Source organism: Dipodomys ordii, unplaced genomic scaffold (assembly GCF_000151885.1).
Source record: "Dipodomys ordii isolate 6190 unplaced genomic scaffold, Dord_2.0 Scaffold127, whole genome shotgun sequence".
Lineage (NCBI taxonomy): Eukaryota > Metazoa > Chordata > Mammalia > Rodentia > Heteromyidae > Dipodomys > Dipodomys ordii.
The window spans coordinates 2,866,379-2,890,035 of record NW_012267343.1 but is presented as its reverse complement, the minus strand read 5'-3'; positions in this window follow the sequence as shown (position 1 = coordinate 2,890,035).

The following is a 23,657-nucleotide window of genomic DNA, read 5'->3' as shown; positions in this document are numbered from 1 at the left end:
AGCATTTGTTCAAATAAAATATAACATTAAAATTATTCTCATACTTGACTTTTTTCTTTTGATACTAGATTTAAACTCTGGGCTTTGCCCTTGTTAATAGGAGCTGTAACCAAAGCAAGACTTTGGTAAAATAAGTGCAGAGCCAGGAAGAGACTGTCCTTGAGGTTCAATGGGCTGTTTAGTGTGTTTGGCTTCATGTTCATGGTAAGCCTCAGACTTTTTACAATATCAACAAATAAAATTATACAAGTGTATGGTAGTGTGTATGTGTGTGTGCGTGTCTGCGAAGCACTAACTTTTCCAACCTGTCTTATATGTACTAAATGGGCCACCATTTTGTTTTGACACCCATAGGGTTATAGTGATATTAAATCTTGGCTCCTCCCTACCTCTTAGTATAGCTGGGCTTTTCCATCTCGCCAAACTGCCCAGAACTACAATGACTTTCTAGGTATGGACAAGGCAGTTAAATACAAATACCAACAAATGAATAATATAATGGTGGGTCAATCTGAAAGACCTGCAATGGAGACATTGAGAAGAGTTAAGAATCAAGAAATATTGATTATTTCCTGACCTCAACTAAATCTCTGCCTTCGCTCATTGGTTTAAGCAATAGCAAAACAAGGGTCAGATTAATTCTACATTCTCTTTTAGTGTATTCAGCCTTGAACACACATAAGAACTCCCTGAGATCAAGCATTTAGATCAGAAGCAATTAGGGTTAAGTCCCCAGTTTCTCTAGTGATTCCAAGGTTAAGAACACTTGCTGCAGGTATATCAACACTTTCTGATGAACTAGTTGAATAGTATGAAAAAGCGAAGAGGTCATTCTGAAAAGTAAAAGCCATGAACACTGGTCTTGGGCTGGGAAGGGTACAGAACTGAGGGAACAATGAGCAAACTCACCATGGCTGGGAGACTTTCCAGGAGAGTACAACCTTGTCCAAAACTAAAGAGAACAACATATATAATGAGAGACCTAACATTCACATCTTCAAAAGCAAAGATAAAGTAAAATGAACTGAAACCTAAAATCCTAGCTACTCAGGAGGCTGAGATCTAAAGATCTTGGTTCAAAACCAGCCCACATATCCTCAATGAAACCCTGGAAGTAGAGGAAGTGGTAGAGCACCAGCCTTGAGTAAAAAAGGCCAAATGAGAATGAGAGACCCTGAGTTCAGACCCCAGTACTGGCACATAAAAAATTAATTATAATAATATACTCAATCCAATATAATCAGTGTGTATAATTAAATATTTTTCTGATATGGCCACACTCAAAAAAGTAAAAACATGTCATGTTTTAATGACATTTTAATAACACTTTATTAAATCCAACATATCTCAAATATGAATATTTTAATATGCATGCAATTAGATATTACTAATAAGCCATTTTGATTTTTCTTCTGCCTAGTTCTTCAGAATCAGGTGCATATTCTATAATGATATTTACTTTGGTTTGAAGTAGCCTCATTTCAAAGGCTCTATTTCCACACATAGCTATTCAATTGGACAGCACAGGTTCTGCCTTGTTAGTCCAATGTGGTTTGTAGTCCTTACCTTGTTATATACTAAAAGGTGAGATATTTCTGTCCTTTTCCCCGCCATTGCCACCTATATAAATATATCAGCCTCTTAACCCAATCTCTTAACTCCTTGAGATCTGTTCCTCGCTTGCATTGTTGCCAAATTCACCACCAGTTATTTTGCTGGTAACAATGAAATGCCCTCAGCGATAGACACAAGTCAGCAAGTCCTGTATTTCTGAGCATTTTATATGTGATTTCTTCTAGGAATTCTCTCCAGTTGCATGGCCCTCCCCAACTTCTCATGAATCCATCCCATTTCATCTTTTAATTCTGATGTCCGTGTCTTGGGTTCATCTCCATAACTCATCACATCAGTGTTCACATCCCCTCCATTCCCTTAGTTCCTTGTATTTCTCTTTCCCCTGTCTTTTCCATTTCAATTTAAAAATCCAAATTCTTGCTTGATGAGATTGTCCAGGGAGATAAAGTCATCCTATGTGTTAGCTATTCCTCTAGCCCAAGCATCAAGCACAGGTCTGGTAGCAAGTAGTCAGCACTTTTTTGCTTGGAAATGAGGGAGGATAGAGGAAGATAAAAAGCAAAAAGCAAGGAAAGAAAGGAAGGCATGTAACTCCCCATGTGGAACTGAAATTCTATTTAGAAGTTAATAGAGATTGCTATAGATTGGGAAGTAAAGGGGGATCATGTGAAGTAAAGGCTTTAGTGCCCTACATTTTACAGACCACATCTGCCTGAGAATTAGACTCTTCAGGTTTCAGGTCCAGTCATCAGGACAAGTCATCCATTTTTTTCTGAGCTCCAGCTCTTTCTCCTCTGACTAGGAAGGCCAATGCCTACATCAGGTGGCCGTCATGAAAGATCAGCAAAAAGATACGTCCTTGGTCTTTCCTAAATTGTAAAGTGCTACAAAAATGTCAGGAAACCAGAAAGAATCCTCATTCAGTTCCCCAACAGCACCACCCCTTACCACCTCCTCTCCGGGCACCGAGTTTCATTTTCCACTTGAGTTTAGAAGTCAAATATTTAGCTGTGTTAATGGGGTATTGGATCTTTTCATTATGGCCCCACCACTCAGTATGTGCAGCTTTGCCGAGATAATAAAAGATGTTAGGCCTGGTCTCACAGCTGCTTAATGCAGAAAATGCTGTGGGAACACACCTGGGGCGCGGCTTCGAATGGAATCAATGGTGAAGCCAGCCGTATCCCCAGCAGAGATAAAAGCATTAATATCCTATTTCACCCTCAGCCCGCACTAGCATGACGTTGATTAAAATTATTTTCTGCAGTTTGACTTCTTTTTTTTCAAAAAAAATGTTGTAAAGGTGTGTGTGTGTGTGCATGTGTGTGTGTGTGTGTGTGTGTACAAGATAGATTTTTTTTTAACATTAGTTGCATTTGATGGTTCCGCTTGATGTCTTGTTTCAGATCTCATTTTAATGGTATACATTTTATAGTCCCATCGCTTAGATAAGCCACAGGGAGGTTTTGTTAAGGCAGTGAGCCTCCTCACCCCCTCCATCTTCTACACTAGTAGGTGTGTATGCCTGGTTGTTCAAGCCTGTTGTACCCAGGTTAAAATAGAAAGCCTCCTTTACCCAACTGATGTGTTTAAGGAGAAGATGTGCTGACAAGAGTGAATCCATAGGTATTTATTGAATATTAGCTAAAATTCGGGCAATATACCGGCAACCCAACACAAGACATGCAATCTCATTATAAAGTTCATAGTGTTCTAGCAAGGTTTCTCAACTGTGTCACTGCTGATATCGTGAGCCTGATAATTCTTTGCTAAGGGGACATAATTGTGCATTTGGTGATATCTCTGGTGTCTTCTACCTAGGGATAGAATCTACCAGCTGTGACTAGAAGTGTCTCCAGACATTAGAAACTGTTCCCCTGGGATTACAAACAAAATCACCATGTGCTGACAACCAAGGAACTTATGGGAAAATATAGATGTTAAAGACAATGCTTTTAAAATGATTGCCTAAGCAAACACTCATTGGCAAAGATCTGAGTAGAATTAAGGTATGTTGGTCAGTCTGTCAAGGGGCAGGGATGCCCAGAAATGCTTTTAGTACGCTGGGATGGAAAAATAGGGCATGAAAGACATAAAGAAAGAGCTGGGCAAAGCAAATTGGTAGAAATATTCTAGAAATGAGCCGGGCGCTGGTGACTCACACCTGTAATCCTAGCTACTCAGGAGGCTGAGATCTGAGGATAGTGGTTCAAAGCCAGCCCGGGCAGGAGAGACCGTGAGACTCCTATCTCCAATAAACCACCAGAAAACCGGAAGTGGCTCTGTAGCTCAAGTGGTAGAGGCTCGCCTTGAGCTGAAGAGCTGAGGGACAGCGCCCAGGCCCAGAGTTCAAGCCCCATGACCAACAAAAAAAAAGAAAAAGAAATATTCTAGAAATGAGTGGTAGATGGAGAGGCTCCGGTGGAGAAAGGAAAGAACATGACTCATGACAGAGTAACTGGGGGGGGGGCGGCCCTGGGGACTGACTGAATGCACAAGAACAGGGGAGAAATGACACATGTTCCTAAGAAGGATATATGCCACTTGTCACCTGAATCTGCAGCAGAATGTGAGTGAAGGCACCCAGGCATCAGGAAGAAGCACTCTATGGTTCTAAGGCTGCTCTGCATCTCTGACAATTTTGTGGTTATCAGGGCAGATGTACAGCAAAAAGAGTCACTATTCTGCTGAGAAGTGGGGACAGAACAGAGCTAGTGCTATTGTGAGATCTTTTCAAGATGTATAACCATCGTCAATTCACATTTAACCATTTATATTTAATATCTTCAATTAACCAACAAATCAAAGACAACATTAAACACATCTAGGCTTTTCACAATGGATACTTCCAAGGTCTTTTCTTCAACTTAGTAGAAATGGAGATTCTAAGAACTGATGAGACCTGTCTACCATTACACAGCCAGACCACAAGAGAATGGGGATTTGAACCTACACCTTGCTGAGCTACACGCAGCTCTGGGAAGAAGGGCCAAAGTGCCTATGATCAAGTCAGGCCACTCTTTCAAAATTTGCAGCTATGCCACACAATTTTTCCAGGATTCCTGCTGTGAGGTTTCTAATCCCATCCAAACTCCCGAATAGCACCAAATTTGTCAGCAGATTTTTATGTTTTTATGTACTTTGTCGGTCCTTATCCATTGGCGTTCAGGGAAAGTCAGCCTCATCAATGGTATGTATGGAAGGATTCCATTATGAGCTTTCTGTTCCACCTGCCAGCCTCATTTAAACTCTCATAGAATAGTCATTCTCTTGCCATCTCAAGTCTTTGTCTGTGCTCTTTCCATCCCTAGGATGTCCTGGTCCCTTTGCTTTCCTGTCTTTGCTTTGAAATAATGGGTTCTTGATACACACCCATTGAATATATTTGTTTTATTTTAAATAAAGATATGACCATATAAGATGATGTGAAGCGAATGAACCCCAAGATAGGGACACAACTTGATTTTTCTTTCTTGCTATTGTTTTTAATGTATTTAAAATGTACTATGTGGGAAATGGTCCTGTGGCTCAAGCGGTAGAGCACTCTCCTTGAGCTGAATAGCGCAGGGACAGCACCCAAGCCCAGAGTTCAAGTCCCACAACTGACAAAAAAATTAACAGACCTAAAATGTATTATGTGATTGTTTTCCTTCTTTTGTATGTTCTTTCCCCACAGTATAACCCTTGTTTTCACTGTATTTGATGTCGGTGCCCTGCACATTTTGTATATACATTTTTCTGATTTGGGGAAGGGAAGGAAAATAACAAAATACTGAAATAAGGATATAGGTTGACCCATTGTAACAATGAACAGTGAGATGTACAAGGCACTATGTAGATAACGAACTTTACAACTTGCGGTGGGTGGGGGGAGAAGGGATGGTAGGGGAAAAATAAAAGAGAGGTAACAATGCTCGACAGGAAATATACTCATGTAACTCTAACCCCTCTGCACACTATTTTTACAATAAAAACATAATACAAAAGAAGCACCCATACAACTGCCTCTCTGTTTCTCCTAAAATGTACACCGAGAGTATCAGTTTTGGATTAAGTTGTCCAGATACAAACCTAGATCTATCACTGATTAGCCTTGTGGTATCAAACAAGTTAATGGATCTGACTTTTTTGCTTAAAACTGGAATAATAATATCAACTTAATAGAGCCATGTGTATTAAATGAATTAATAAATGGTCATGTTTCAAACAGTCCCTTTTATATCATAAATGTTGTACACTAAATGTGTATTATGCTCTACAGATAGTTTCAAATATATGTGTATCATTGTAATTATTAGTTTCACCCCCTTCTTTGTCTGGAATGGCTTCAAAACTTTCTTGCTTTTTCTTTGTTAAATATTTTTAAGGAATTGCCATCCAACAAAACAGTTTACGAATACAATGTGTCTTGATCGATGTCATCCCTTTTAACATTCTCACCTACCCTTCACAATCCACCCCTTCCCTCACTTTTCTTAATTTTATAGGATATACATTGAATTTTTTAAACTGATACAGACCCTCTTGCTTATGAGCTAACATGTTTTTATGTTTTCAGATTTTTTTCGTAGCTTCTCCTGAACATTGATTTTCTGTAGCAGCTAGTGACAATCATCTAGAAGATCCTGTCATAGTCTGCATTTGTATGTGGGGTTTGCACAATAAATATAAATTCAGTTAGCTCAATTTCCCAACATCTGCCCTCTCTGTTCTAACCTAGTGATATCACACACACTGGCTTCCCTGGGAGCAGTGATAATGAAGGTGAGGGAGAGAATGATATGGGGAGGAAAAGGGGCATACAAGAAATTCTTAGCATGTTTCAGGTTTTCTGCTGATGGTTCATCAGGGATTAAGAAGACATGGAATTTCTTTACAGAGCTTCTGAGATCATGGTAGGGTGAGGGTTTAGGTGAAAAGTAAAGACACAAAGAGAAGGTTTTTCTATTGATAGGATCAGAGAAGACATTTTAAGAAAGCAGGCAGTGGATCTGGGTCATGAAGGGTGATCCATGTGTGTGAAAATTCACTTATTCTGTCATTTTAAATTCAGCTATAATTATTGTCTAGGGATTTGGGGTAAGCATTGGGCATACAGAGATGATCAAATTATATGTATGTACCTACAAACACAACCTAACAGTGCAGAATAAGACCCAACAAAAACAACACAATACAGAAATGTATAGATACACAAGGTACAATGGATCTCTTATGGAAACAGCATGTAAGTTTACAGAAGTCACAGAAGGAATATTTGAGCTACGTATGTAATGAAAATGAGCCCTTTACTGAGTCCTTTCTATGTGCCAGGCACTGCGTTCCACATTTTACATACATTAAACAATTGAATGCTTATCATAGCTAGGAACTCATGGGAACAGTCTCTATTTCAGACAGAGAGGGCAACTGGAAACTATTTAATAATATTTAATAATTAATAATATTTAAAAGGGGTTAGGTAACTTTTGAGGTCTGTAGATAGTATATCAGAAGCCAACGTTCAGTGTATAAAGTAGCCACTGTTAGAAACCCAGGAGAGAGCCAGAATAAAGAGAATTCTAGGCAGAAGGAATTGCACACACAGAGGTAGGGCCATGTGGAAGAAGCAGCAGGTTTGGGAAACCACGAATCAATGTTGTTGTTGGAGACAGGGTTGGATGGTGAGAGCTGAAACAATCGATGTGGGAGATGAAGAGGGGGCTCTGGTTTTGCTGGCGATTTTTTTGCTATGCTGAAGAGTTTGTATTTTATGCTACAGAGAGGTACAAAAAGACACGGCCAGACCTGACCGTGAAAACATGGATAAAGATAGGGGCAAGGGGTTTTGTAAACCAAGCTAAGGAGTGTTTGCAATTATGTGCAAAAATGTAATACAGCAGTTAAAAGAAACCCTCTTTGGTGTTTTATTTTCCTCTCTTCCTGCCAATCTAACCCATTGAAATGGAAGTTCTTGAGTTTATTTCATTCCAGGAAAATGATAGATTCTTTATTTTTTTCCCTCTCTATCTTCATTTTTCCCTCTGGACTGCATATCACTGCATGCTGTGGCCTGCAGATTCTCTGTTGTCACAGACATATGTACTGTTTTGGGGTTGTTGGAACTGTAAAACATGAAATTAACCAGTGTCATATCTTTCACCCAGCCTCCCTGCTCACTCAGGAGCCCAAATTAAATTTCACACTGAACAACCCAAGCAGCTGACATGTTCCGTACTCACAGGCACATGGCTTTGATAGTCACACGGTGGATGTTTCTCTCTGCCACCAGGCTCCATGTCAGTTCTGCCCACTCTGTTTTGATGACAAAATTTGAGACCTGGTTTCAAGCTGCCATAATCTCCTCCAGGACCAATATGGCCTGTCCCTAAGCAGGTGAGCGTGTGCTTATTAGCAGCAGCTTTTGTGCAAACCTACTGAACTGAGCACAGTGGGCAGATTTCTTAAGTTGGGAAATCAAGGCTCTGAGACTAAGACCATATAGTGAGCTCAGTACAGTATCCACTACAGCAGAGAACTTTGGGACAAGTGGCAAGTTGCTTCTCACTTTTAAAAAGAAGGCCTATGAGAGCAGGAAGGAAAAAAAATCCTAGTGAGAAAGTCTTATGGTAATTTCACAGAGCTTGGCATTCTCACCTATTTCCCTTTAGTTGCCTTACTCTCTCCCTGTCTCCAGCTCAAGGGCTCTCTTGCCACTCTAACTCTATCAATTTCTCTACCCATGATGCCTTTCTCTGGAACTCTCCTTATGCTACATCTTTTCCATCTTCATTCCCAGCTAAATTTCTCGATCAAAAATATAGTTTCTTTTTCTCACTGTGAATAATCTCTCCCCAGGCCAGGCTTCCATCTAAATGGACTTCTTGAGATACGTTTCTTACAGACTGCCTGAAGCCAGGGGCCATGTCTGGTTCATGATTGATCTTTATACAAAGGAATGTTTTGCATACATACACTACGTTTTAAAGAAAAAAAAACCATTTTACTGTAGTTCATCTTCCAGTGCATTTCTGAGTGGGAGTTTCTAAGTTGATTTAAGAGATTCCTCTGATAGTCTACAGTTAATCTCATGAATAAACTGAAAAGAATGCATCTGATGGGTGCTAATAAGTAGTATTTCTTCCAGCGTCTATTTACATTTTATGTCACATAGCATAGTAAGATAATAAACTTTGGATAGTGGAAAGTCCAGTGGGAGAACAAGATAGAAAGCAAACCTTTCCAGTGGTGAAGAATAATCATGCAGAAAAACACTTTAATATTTATCTATTCTTTCCAAAATGTAATGTCTTCAACATTGTACTACCTAAAATACTTTCCTCTTCTATTGTTGTTAAAGCTCCTGAAAGAGGGAGAGAATTCTCTTATAAGACACATCCTCTCATAATGGAAGCTCATTGCAAAATACACTTCCTCAATCAATCCTAAAGTTGTATTTCCTCCCGAACACAATAGCTCTAGTCCTATTATCTTCAAGAGCAAGCCCAGATATTCCTTACACGTCACATGCTTTTAAATATGTAAAGATAACTTTCATATTCTCATTTCTCAGTGTTTGTGCTCTACTCATTCTTTAGGAGATCACTCTGAGCTTTCTGGTACTGAGATTTATCTATGTACTATGCTCTAAATGTTGTTATTCAGGGCTGGGAAGGTGGCTCAGTGGTAGAGCACTTGCCTTGCATGTATGAGGCCCTGGGTTTGATTCCTCAGCACCACATAAGCAAAAACAAAAAAGCCGGAAGTGGCACTGTGGCTCAAGTGGTAGAGCGCTAGCCTTGAGCTGAAGAGCTGAGGGACAGCGCCCAGGCCCAGAGTTCAGGCCCCATGACCGGACCCAAAAAAAAAATTTAAATGTTGTTATTCATAAAGTTCTATCTTAGAACCAAATACCCAACTGGTAATAGCAGGTTAGTCTTTAAGTAATAATTAAGCTATAAAGACTCCACCTTTTTAAATAGTGAGATTGATGCCATTCTAGAGGAGGATAGAGTGATCTCCCTTATCTTTTCCTCCATATTATATGCACCAATAAAAAGGAATCATTTAGAAGGTACAAGCCCTCTCATCAGACACCAAATCTGCTGTCATTTTATCTGAGACCTCACAGACTTTAGAACTGTTAGCAATAAAGTAATGCTGTTTATCAATTCCTAAGTCCAAAACATTTTTTTTTTGGTATAGCATCAAGAATAGACCAAGTCACCAAGATCACAGATGTTAGGACCGTAGCAAGTACCCTGGTGGCCATTCTACCACATGATGTGGATTGTCAATGTGCCAATTATTTATGTGTTGGTTTGACTAGGCTGTACCATGCAATTCTACACTTAAATAGAAATCTATGTTGTTATGGAGAGATATTTTGTAGATATGTTTAGATGTATAATCCATTGATTTCAAAGGGTATCATTTTTTTTTCTGTTGGTTGTGAGGCTTGAACTCTGGGCCTGGGCACTGTCCCTGAGCTCTTCAGTTCAAGGCAAGTGCTCTACCACTTGAGCCACAGTGCTACTTCTGGTTTTCTGGTGGTTAATTGGAGATAAGAATCTCACAGACATTTCCTGCCTGAGGTGGCTTTGAACCACAATCCTCAGATCTCAGCCTACTGAGTAGATAGGATTATAGGCATGAGCTACCTGCACCCAGTTTCAAAGGGTATCTTTTATAATTGATCTTATACAATCAGTTGAAGACATTGAGAACAAGACTGAGCTTTTCTTAATGAAGGAGAAATGCTATCAATGGCATTAGGTCTCTTGTTGGAATCTGGTTGGATGATAGATAATACATAGGTAGGTAGGTAGACAGACAGATTGATTGGCTGATTGATAGATAGATTTGGTAAATATCAAGACAGTCGTGGTGTGTGTGTGTGTGTGTGTGTGTGTGTGTGTGTGTGTGTGTGTGTGTGTGTGTGTGTGTTCTACTGGCTTGGATTCTAGTCTCCTTTCTACTTTTATTTCTTTGTTTGGACCCGGATAGAAGGAGTTTTATTTAAAGACTAGGTTATATAGAGGAAGATTTCACAACTCAAGGCGGGACTGAAAGTAGAGATGCTGTTTTCAGAAAGGCAGCCTCTGAACTTCTTTCACTGGCAAACATGGAAGAAGCTGTTTCCTTTAAGTCCTGGGCTGGCAGCTGCCCTGGGTAATAATGGAGCCCTGTGCCTTCATGAAGGCATGTGAGAAAGAGCCACACCCTTCCAAGGCTCCCAGAGAGGAGTCAAGTCTGATTCCAGTGAGAAGCATACCCTTGGCTCTTCCTCCTGCTGTGCCAGGCTGACTCTAGGAGAAGGGGCAGATCAGATGATGTTTCTGCCTGCAGCTAATGAGATATATCAGATGCAGATGACACTTGGGTCAGGTAAGCACCTGTTCTTCTGGGGCCTGAGGCTTTCTACTAACTGGGGGAAGGAATTTGCTGCTCCAGCTTGTGCTGTAAAGGTTAGTTGAGAATTCCTTGCAGGAGTTAAATCTCGGAATGCTTTTAAATCTCCCCCAGGACACCAATAAGTGAACAACTCATGTGGGTGGGGTGAGGGTAGAGAGAGGAAGGATCAGATTCTGTAATCTACTCTCTTCTGGCTGAGAGACACTAGAGTGAACAATACACATTTTGATGTTTATATGTAGAAGATCTCATTCTAGACCTCTCACTAATTCTCTGACCTCTCTGAGAATCGTATTCCTCATTTGTAAAAAGAACATATGAATTCAAATTCCTTAGAGGATTGCTGTGAGGGTGAATAAACATGTGCAAACCCATGTTGCATATAAACTTCTTGCTGCATTAGTGTTCGATAAATAAGCACTATTATTACTGCTACTCTTTTCATTCTTAAAGAATTTGTTGCTTGTTGCATTTGTCCTTGGTCATGAAAAGAAACTATTTCTCTTAAGAGATAAGATAGTAATGGAAAGCATAATCCATATTACCACGAAGATAAAGGTCTATCCTTTGCTACTTTGAGCAAATTATTTGACTGTTGTATCCATTAGTATATATAAATATAGAATAATAATACCTAGGTTGTTGTTATAGCCTAATGAGTACAAGAGAGCTACTAGGACAAAGTTACTAGGGGCTTAAATCCCAGCTCCATTACTTGATAGCAGTATGGCCTTAGGTAAGTAATTTAATCTCTCTTTCCTGCAGTTTCCTCATTTATAAATGAAGTTACAATAGTGCCCATTCCACAGGCTGTTATGGGTATTAAATACATTAATATGTATAAAAGATTTGGAAGAGTGTCCAGCACTTAGTAAGAACCTGATAAATGACAACTATTCCCATTTGACTCTGAGAAAGGTTTAGATGAGATAGTGTTTATAAATGTGATATGTGATACACAACAGGTGCACTAAAATAATAGTGACTGCACTGGTCATTGTTACTTATGATAATACAAAAACATCACCATAGTCTGACTCTGCAGACCTGATACACAGGTTTATCTGTCAGTTATCTATTTTAATCTCTTTTACCTTTCTAGATGGCTCTAACTGGATCTGAGTTCTATGAAACTTTTCTGTTAAAAATGAAAAGAATTCAATAGATTCTGCCTATGGAATAAAGTCCAGCCAGTCCCTAGGCTTTTTTAACCTCCACAATCCATAATCTCTACTTGAATGGGCCTTTTGAAATTTATTTCCTAGTCTGACACCGGTCCTCATCTTTGGCTTGCTTTTACTGCACATTCCACAGTCTGACTCCCTGTGAGCATGCAGTGAGTATCTCTAGATGGATGAGAAATTCTGACGACCAATAGACCAGCCAGTCTGAAATGGTATCGGCCTGGACAATCTAAGGATCATATAGGCCATCCTGGCAATAAAGTACTGTGTCTCACACTCTAATGCAAATTTTCTTTCTTTTACTCTTGAATATTTTTATTATCTTTAAGTAGTTATACAGAGGATTTGCCTTTCAACAAAGAAGTTTATGAATACAGTGATTCTTGATCAACATCACCTCATTCAACAAACTCACTCGCTTCTTCCAAAGTTTCCTTTTAAGGTTGTTATTCACATTGAGTCCTGTGAGGCAAGAATCATTCCTCTCCCTCAGTTGATGAGGCATCCAAGGAGCAGCCAAGACATACAACTTGTACAAGGTGCTTCAACAAGCTTGTTGGCTTGTGTTGCTCATTAGTTCTCCTGTCTTACATCCTTGACTCCATGTCCATCTATAAGTGTATTTATGTTAAGTATAAAATGCTTCCCCAAACAGACAATATCATAAATGCTTGTGTTGGTAAATGTTTATAAAGTGATTGAAACTGAGCACTGACACCAAGAGAAAATACAGTATTAAAAAACATCCTAAAATTCATATGGAATCAATAAAGGCTCTGAATAATCCAAGAAATCCCAGCCAAGGACTACAACTAGAGGTGTCACTGTACCTGATTTCAGATTATACCACAGAGCCACAATAACAAAAACAGCATAGTAGTGGTACAAAAATATACATGAAGATAAATAACTAGAACAGAGGACCAGTTATAAGCTCATACAGCTACAACCATTTAATTCTCAACAAATGCACCAAAAGCATGCTGAAGAAAGGGACACCTTTAACAAATGATGCTGGAAGATCTAGAAGTCCACCTAAATGAGATTGAAACCAGATTGCTACTTTGCATAAAAATCTCTCAAAATGTATCAAAGCCCTTATATAGAACCTGAAACATAGAAACTACTGGTAGAAACGATAGAAGAAACATCTGAAGAAGCAGCCATAGGCAACGACTTTTGGGTATGACGTCAATGCTTCAGGAAATAATAGCAAGAAATGACACGTAAAAGCACACGAAACTATTCTGAAAAGCCAAGGAAATAAATACTAGTGTGAAAAGAAAGCCCAAAGATATGAAAAAAAAATCTTGTCAGCTGCTCATCCAAGAGGGGATTCATATCCAGAATATATAAAACACTCAAAATGTTAATCAAAAAATCAAACAATTCAATCAATATATCTTTTTTTTTGGGGGGGGTCCAGTCATAGGGCCTGAACTCTGGGCCTGGGCTGTCCCTCAGCTCTTCAGCTCAAGGCTAGCGCTCTACCACTTGAGCCACAGCGCCACTTCCGGCTTTTTTCTTTTTGCTTATGTGGTGCTGAGGAATCAAACCCAGGGCCTCAGGCATGCAAGGCAAGCGCTCTACCACTGAGCCACCTTCCCAGCCCCAATAGTTGATATCTTTAGCCACAAGTGATATAAAAATCAAGAGTGTATTGTGATTTCATTTCACCCCATAATAGAATTACTACTATTGAGAAATCAAACAAGTACTCGTAAGGTGAGTGGACAGAAAAGGAACCCCAAATCAGGAAGAATGTAAACTCCATGGTGCAGCCATTCTGGAAACTAATATGGAAGTTCTTACCAAAGCAAATACCATGACCATACAATCTTGCTTTACCACTTCTGAGTAGATAATAGGAGTATATAAATTCTGATTTAAAAAAGAAAAGAAAGAAAATATCATAAACAAGACCTCAAAACTGCCTTTGATGATCCCTCCTGTTATCCTCCCTGAAGTAACCACAGGTGCAATCATGGATTTTTGCTGCTTTTATATGCATGGAGTCATATACAAGATATTCTTTTGTCCTTACATTACCACGATACATATATGTGAGACTCAGCCTAATTGCTGTCTTCGAATCATTCATGCTCATTCCCAGAGAGGATTTCACTTCAGCAGACTTCCATGTTCAATGCTGGATGGCTTGACTGCATGCACAGCTTCCAGAGTGAAAAGTCTGAAGACACATCACAACACTTAGCACACGGAGAGACAGGACTGGTACGAGAAGTACAGTATACAGATGTATACAAATGTATTGTGAAGTACGAAAGGTAAGCATAAACAAATACTCTTCAAGCTCATCACCTTAGACTTGTATATTTGAAATTTTTATTGTTATAAGAACATTTAATGGTATGGGGAAATAAAGGAGTAGGCAACAAAGCTTGATAAGAAATGTACTCACTATCTTGCCCATGTAATTTGTAACTCCACTGTATGGTATTTTCACAAAAAAAGAACATTTAATGTGCGATCTATATTTTTACAGAAAGTGTCTAATGAGATGACCTGCTTACATGTGGTTCTCAGTGTTGACGTATTTCAGAAGATTTCTTCGCTCGTGACATTCAGTTGCATATCCTATGAAATTAAGAAAATTGAGGAGTTGGGTTGAGGAGAATGATGTAAACAGAGACAAAGATGGAAATATGTTGTACATATCAACTGATGTATTGGATGGTAACTCTACTTAAAGATGATAACAATATAATTTAAAAACAAGAAGATATCTTTAGAAAGGTATAAACTACAAATAGAACACTTGTTTCTGCTCAAGAATAAAGAAATCTCAACCTTTCACATTGTTCTTGTCTCCCTGACTCTCATCTCCAAAATCTGGATCCTGCGTGCCTCCCTCTGTTTGACCTAACCTTTGATGCATTTACGATGAGCAGCCTGAACTCAAAGCTTCTACTAAGAATGTTTTATCTATCAACCTTGGTTTATCCTCTCCACTTCAGTGGGCATTACTGCAGCTTCTGTTTCATCAGGTAGAGCTGCTAGGAGCATCTTCTGTCCCAAGGATGAATTTCTGGCCTTGTATAAAGATAGATAGATAGGGAGATAGATAGATAGATAGATAGATAGATAGATAGATAGATAGATAGATAGATAGATAGATAGATAGATAGATAGATAGATAGATAGACCGACAGACAGACAGACAGACAGACAGACAGACAGACAGACAGATAGACAGATCTGTATTGTTTTATCTGTAGGTTGGAATTTTTATATAACTATGCTGTTTGTGATTTCTCCTTTTAACGAGCAGAGAAGTGAGAAATGGGCAAACAGTTCCATGCAGATGAAAATCGCTTTATTTTCTCTGACAAGAAGCCTTTTAAAAAGGTTGAATCTAGTGGCTAGTTTCTGTCACAAGAATCTCCTCCGTGTCAATTACATAAGTAAAAGAGTTCGGGTTTTGGCAGGCATTTTCTAACATCTTATAGAGAGTTGTGAATTATCTCCAGTCAACAGGTCAATTTCAACAGCTGTTTTATGGTACATGGCAAATTCAAATACAAGCCTGTCAGTATGTGGGGCTTTTTAACTCTCTAATAATGACACTTATATGTGCAGAACAGTTTATAAGCTAGGAAACACTTTTTCATGTGTTTCTGAGTACAATGTACACACTCTTGTATATGTTTTCTTTTAATCAGTCCTTTCTATGCAGTGTTTTACAGACCAGAAAACAGGCTAAGAGAGTCCCATGTTGCCCAAGTTACTACAACTCTATTGACAGCAAATGTCCCTTAAGAGTCTAAAAATACTTTTTCTTATCTCTTTTTGCCTAAAATCAGATATTTTCTTGAGTGCCTACAGTATCCTTCTTTAGATAAAATAATGGGTGTGGAAGTTTCTACTGATTTCTCTCTGACTATGTAGATATATGGTACCTCCTTAGCTATTCATTTATCTTTCAGCAGGCTGTATGCCAGCATGACTCTATGAAATCATAAAATAGCAAATTAAAGAACGATCCCAAGACCAATGTGGTCATAAGCACCTGTCAACCTCCAGAAGTGGAGGTAGGAAGATCGTAGTCTGAGGCAAGTCAGAACAAAGTAAACAAGTAAAAGAAATGGACATGTGCTTAAGTAGTAGAGCACTAACTTAACAAGTGTTAGGCTCTGAGTTCAATCTCCAGTATACCAAAATAAGTGCATGTGTGGTGAGGTGGAAATCTATGCTTATAGGTTCCACTCTTTACAAAAGAACGGATTTCCTAATTTCCATCTCTAATTCTATTAATTTCCCTTTTCGGTTCTTCAACATGACTTGCCTTGCCCTCTAGAATATCAGTAACTGACCCAACATCATGCTTGACTGTCTCTATATCCCATGGGTTCTTCTACTTTTCAAATGGAATGTGGATATTTTTGGCTTTTTTTTTTTTTTACTATCCTCTTACCTGTCTGTTTTCATCAGTATTTTTTCATCCCTGTAGCAACCAGCTTGGGGAAGGATTGACTTTGGTTGGTGACCGATAGGTTTTAGTCCATGTTCACTTGGTTTCATTGTTTATGAGTCATGGTGAGACAAGAACATGGTGTCAATTAGGAGTAGGAGAGAAATAGGAAGGGGCTGAGGACAAGTCCACCCCTCCAAGGACACCCTCAATGACCTACTACCTCCGAACAGGCTCCAACACCCACACTCTCCAATTCCCAAGAATGCAATCAAATTATGAATCGACCAAATTGATGAATTCATTAAGTCACCGCCTTTATGCTCTAATTACCTTTCAGATTAGTTAGACCTACCAGCTGGGAACAGAGCCTTCAACATATGAACCTTTTGGAGGATGCTTCACATACAAACAGTTATTTCGTCTAAAGGCTAAAGAAAGTTCAAGGCTCTCTTTTATTGGTAAATATAGATATTTTTTGTTTCTTACATTTATCTGTCTGTCTACACCTGTGGTTTGGGGGATGAGATCAAAAGTCCCAGTCTTAAATTATTTCAATAGATAGTGATTATCTTCTGATTTGGTGTCTAATGCACAAGCTTTTGTATTTGAACAACAACTTCCTTGTCTACACCAAGGGTTAGAAAAGTAAAGAGCAACTATAGCAAATAGTTTATGCGTTTTTAGCCACTTGGTGTGGGAACAACTGTTTCACAACTCAGCTACGATAGCATTAAAGCATCCATTGACTACACACATATGAGAGAGTGTGGCTGTATTCCAATATAACTTCCAAAGGTTGGCAGGAGGCCTGATTTGTCCTGTGGGCCACAGATGTAAGACCCCTGATCAATAGGACCAATTCTGTTTGGAGAAACCTACCATCAATTTACCGCAATCTAGATTCTGCCAAAGATGAGTTATGACATCTAGATTTGACAGCGGAGTCAAATGGCCATGTTAATTTCCCTTCACCTAACTCTCTCACATGATAGGCAGCATGCTGAGTTGATAAAGCTTCAACATGACTTTTCTGCATTGATTTTGAAGGCAAGAAATGCTTAAGGGCCAGACAGGGTAAAGGAGAAAGCTAAGATGTTTTCAATCTATAATAATATTTCTTTGACTAACAGTTGGCCCAACCCCAAGGACATTTATTACACATAGAATTAGACACTATCAATTACCTTCAGGATTGCTTAAATGACCTTGAACACATCGTCAAGGATAAGGGATATTTACATTTGTCTACTCTTTTACCCTCACAATATTGGCTTCTCCTGTGTCATCAACTGGTGTCAGATAAGTACAGTACCTCTAACAATCACATCTTGGCAAGTCTGCTTCCAATTAAGGCAAAGAACTGAGCAAAGGAATCTTCCTTTTGTGTAGATTTATCTTTCATGAAAAAGGGAAACTTTCTCCTGGGAATCTTCCCACAAGACTTTTTTTCCCCCTGGATTAGACCAGATTAGTTAGGTCCCCTTCTCACCTCTAGCCAACCATGACAAAAAAAAGATGGCTCAGAGATGTGACATAAAATAGGTACAACCTCTAGATTTTTAACCATCCTCTTGTAATATACCCCTGCGTCTAATCTGAGTGTTGAGGAGAAAAGGAAGTAGGGTGCAAGGAAGGTTGTAGAGGAAAGACTTTAAAGAAGACACCAAACACCATTGTAAAGCTGGTGGCATGAAGATGAGAGGAAAATGAGTGCGAGCTTGAATTTGAACTCTAAAGGGCACATGGTTCACAGTCACTGTAGTCCTCAAGAATTAGTCCTCAAGAACCAGGTTCATTACCTTACCCATGTAATTGTAACCCCTCTGTATGGTATTTTCACAATAAAAAAAGAACCAGGTTCAAATGTGCTACCTTGGGCCTCTGCCCCAGAAATTCTGATTATATAGCACTCAGGGGAAGAGGAAGGAAGAATGCTTTCTAGTAAATTCTCCAGGGGACTTTGGTGCAAGTACTCTCCCTCTGGCACTAGAGAATCAATCACTCTGTGATTTTGAAGCCTTGATGAGAAGAACACAGGAGGCAGAAACAACTGTCATTTCAAACTCCCGGTTTGTTTTGAAAGCGAAGAGGCAAATATGTAAATATTGGGAGCTCAGAGCATCCCTTTATGCTGAGAAAAGAATAGAAATGGACTTTGTCAACCACATGACTTTCAGACTAAGGTGCCCATATTAAGTATAACCCTACTATGCACATACAAAGCACATGATGTTGTATATAAGTTGTCTGGTGTTTTACACAGACTATGTGAACAGGGGTCCTAGATCTAGAGAAACTTTAATTTGATCCCTAATATAATAAATTTAGACAACAGTTGAAACATCTTGCCTCAGTGCTTACTTCCACAAAATAGAGGAAAACATTTTCCTTTCTAGCAATCCTAATGTGATACATTGGAAATTATTAAGAGAAAAAGTTATCCTTGCAATGCATTTATCATGGTGCTTAGTGACTTATGTACCCAATAAATGTTAGCGTTCATTACCATCTGTGTCCTCCTCGGGCTCATGGTATTCATGATGGTTTTATTTTATTTACAAATGCATGTAGGTATTACATTTTCCTTAGCACGTTTCTCAGTTTACAGACATGAAACCAATTTCCACAGAACTGATAATAACTTGAAAATTTACAAAATTATTTGGCAATGTTGAATCTTGAACTCAGCCTCAATTCTCGATTCTCTAATCCAAATTTCTAATAATCCACCTTACTAAATTCATAATGAACAAATGAGTATGACCCAGTTTCCTGGTACATTAACAAGCACCTCACTCCAGGGAAGACATTCATTCATTCTCCCTCTCTCTCTCTCTCTCTCTCTCTCTCTCTTTCTCTCTCTCTCTCTCTCTTTCTCTCTCTCTCTCTCTCTCTTTCTCTCTCCCCCCACCCCCTTCTGGCTGTTATACAGAAAGTCTACTGGGATAAAGATCACTGGAGTAATTAAAAAGAGGAGTTGAAATACTCATGGTGAAATTAGGAGACAAGTTGCTGTGGCTCAATCTGCAGGGAACTGACTGCAATCAATTTCTCCAACAGCCTGTCCAAGGCTACAGCTCTAAAGTGTTCAGTGTGCTGATCAATGGCGGCCTTGATGAAGTGAAGGGGGAGACAAAGTAGAAGCTGCAGCCACAGGTCAGTCTGCTGCCAGCAGGCCAACCCAAGTCCAAGGACAGCAGCCACTGAATCCCCTTTCCCTCTCCCCTTTCTACCTCTGGCAAAAGTGTCAAAACAAGATGAGATGGCTAAAACCAACCTAGCAGCTCTGAAAGAAAGAAAACTCATTTGCTAAAGATAATAAAAATAATAATAATCTCTGATTCATCATCATAGACATAATGACAGTGGTTGTAATAATGACAGGGCACCTGATTTTATCTTTTGCTCTCTGAACATGAAAGTACATCTCTATATACACATGAAAGTCATTTAAGAGCTGTAGTTTCCAGCAAATAGAAATCATCGCATTTAATAAAATGCTAATTGAGGTGGAGGAAGGAAGTAGTTTTATACATTTGTTTTTTGTTTTATGCATTTGTAGTTTTATACATTTGTTCATTAAAGAAACAATGAAGCTTTATCCTATTTTAGGATGAAATACATGAAATATATCTACCTATAGTAGGTACTATCTTCATTTTTTTTAAACTGTGCCAGGTAATATGTTGGTGCCAGGTTATAGATTGTGGTTAAACAATTAATGAATAAAGTGTGCCTTTCGATGTCAAGCTGTTTGCATATGAGATGTAGCATGTAAACAGAGAATTATTATGATAAATACTGGAATCATGTGACTAAAATTCAACAAAAAGATGGGTTCATTCAGGTCATACAAAGGAGTGAAAGAAATTCAAGCTCTGAAAATTGTATATGAACTTTCCAGGTAGAAAAATGCCATTCAAAGTAGAGAGAATAGCACTAAGCTAAGGGATTATGCAGCAAGTTTCTGAGTGGTATGCAGTCTTATGTGTCTACAATAAGGAATACTTGAAGGAAATGTTACAATAAAGATGAGAAGGTAGGTGGGAATGCAGAGGAGAAAGGTCTTTCCATACAAAGAAATTAATACTTTCCCCCCTTTTACATCCTTTGGGTAGTTGGAACTTTGAAAGATTCTTTGTAGAGAAATGTCTAGTTCTGGAAATGGGATTTTCATAAATAAAAAAGTGAGTAAATGATAAATGGCACAAGAGAAGACAAGCTTAAAGAGGTTAACTAAATTGCTCAGAATAAACAAGTTAATGGTACATTGTGAGCCCAAGTTTTTGCCACTCAAATCCTAGTTTATGTTTTCCAATTCTTTAGACCATAATGACAGATAAAGACTAAATCAGACAGATCTGGTTTAAATCTTAGTCCTGCCCCTTTGGAATTCTTAAGTAGCCATGAGCATTTTAACAAGCCTCCCTTAGGCTCAGTTTCTCCACCTGTTAACTAGTAGTTAAACGCTTGTATATTGGAGAACTTGTAAATTGAATGAAAAAATATATGTAAGTATTTCAGCAGAGTTCTTGTCATAGTGTAAGATTTTGATATATGTTAGGTGCCATTATCATTAATATTAACTTCAAATGCCTTTCTCATGTTTCCTTTCTGAACCTTTCTTCCACTTCTTTTGACATCTCTTTGAATACTTTAGTATCTTGGATTAATTTTAGGCATAATGATGGACTATCAAGAAAGCTATTTTGGTTTTGAGGGACTTTCCCTCACCTTTTTGAACACACCACCTTGTTGGATGTTATATATCATATGAAGAATGGCTAAGGGAGATGAGAAAATTTGGAAAGGCATGAAAGCTACATTCAAGTTTTTTTTCAAAATCTGTCCGTTTTAAGAGATGAGACTTATTACTGTTTGGCTTCTAATAAATAAAAGTTTGAACAGTATATAAAAGTTATAGAGAAATTTCTTTATATTCTTTTTTAAAAAAACTTCTAGTTATTAGGGATGACTAGGGGAAATTAAATGTGGGAACTAAGTTTCCCATCACTGGAAAAGATTCCAATTGGCATTGCTAGATGTAAAAGGTATTGAAACTGAGATTTAATTAAGTAATCATGAATAAAACAATGATGCAGTCAATTCTTTATAAACCATTTATAAATAGATTGATGTTTCTAAATGATACACTTGATAACATAAGGTTTGTATGTTGAAATGGAGGAGCCACACATCCAGACTGTCCAGTGCATAGGTGTATTTATAGCTTTCAGAAAAGTGGTAGACCATATTCTATTCAGTGAACCCAACCTCTACACCATTCCCCATTCTCTTATTCTAGGGAATATTACCATTTGTTTTAATTGGCTGAACTTGTATGAAAAGTACTCTAAATCCTAAGTCAGGAGACTCAGTTTTGTTTCCTAACTCTGTCAGTAACTTGCTCTGTTATTTTGGGTCAGCAACTAATTCAAATTAGCCTTAATGTCTTAGCTATCAAATAAGAGAAATAGAGTGCCCTGAATCAGGAGCTATTCCACTCCAGCATTCTCAAATCTATTATTGTGAAGAAAAAACAATCCACACCAAAGAAAACATTTGCTTCAAAAAAAAAAAACCAGGGGCTGGGAAGGTGGCTCAGTGGTAGAGCGCTTGCCTTGCATGCTCAAGGCCCTGGGTTCGATTCCTCAGCACCACATAAGCAAAAAGAAAAAAGCCGGAAGTGGCGCTGTGGCTCAAGTGGTAGAGCGCTAGCCTTGAGCTGAAGAGCTGAGGGACAGCGCCCAGGCCCAGAGTTCAGGCCCCACGACCCCCCCAAAAAAAAACAAAAAAAACCCAATGACTAACTCTGAACCCCATAGAAATCTATAGATGCATATATTATTGTCATTTATAAAAAGTGAAATTGTTAGTAAAAGTGAATAGAACTTACTTTGATGGCTTTGGCGAGATCTTACTTTGATAGTCTTTACTTTACTGAATAATGAGATGGAAATATCCAGATATTGCCAATGTGTTTCTGTTTAGATAAACTTTCTATGAGCATGGCTAAAATCTCCCGTGTTGAGGTAAACAATTTAGCAATGCAGAGATTGATTTGTTGGTTTAATTGCTGTAGTTCCCCTACAGAGACTGTCAGTTAAACAAGGAGAGGAATGACAAGGAAAGAAGAAAATTTCAAAGACTGGAAAGACAAAATCAAAGCTCAGTAAAGGAAAACACTAAGAAATGAGTATATAAAAGAGGTGGGGTATGGCCCAGGAGAGAAGGGTAGATGAATGCAAAGGAGGAGGGCATACAAAATGCAGATAAGAATCCCCTGCATATCCTGAAAACTTAAGAAGAGTGAAGGAAGGGGTGTGTAGGGGAGGGATGGGTGAGAATGTTGAAAGAGGTGACACTGATCAAGGTATATTGCATTCAGGTCTGGGAATGTGGTAGTGGTAGAGCGCTTGCCTAGCATGCATGAAGCCCTGGGTTCGATTCCTCAGTACAACAAGAACAGAAAAAGCTGGAAGTGATGCTGTGGCTCAAGTGGTAGAGTGCTATCCTTGAGCAAAAGAAGCTCAGGGACAGTGCCCAGGCCCTGAGTTAAACCCCAGGACTAGCAAAACAAAAGATATATTGCATTCATGAACTGTTTTGTTAAATGGTAACACCTTTGTAATGATAATAACTTTTCTTAATATATATATTTTTTATTTTAAAGATACTGAACACAGGGGTTTCAGTTGCATGCTACCCCCTGCTTTGTTTTTCCCCTCCCATCCCTTCCCTCCCCACCTCCCCAACTCCTCCCTCCCTGCCCCAAGTTGTAAAGATAGTTTTCAACATAGTGTCTTGTACATCTCATTGTTACAATGGTCAGTCTGTATCCTTGTTTCAGCATTTTGTTATTTCCCTTCCTCTCCCCAAATTAGAAAAATGTACATACAAGATGCAGGGCACAGCAACAGGGGTTATACCATGGGGGAAGGACATATGAAAGAAACAAAAAATCACATAGTACATTATAAGTGCATTAAAAACAACAGAAACAAAGATAAAACCTCTTGTGTCCCTATCTTGGGGTTCATTCATTTATATGGTCATATGTGCATAGCTTT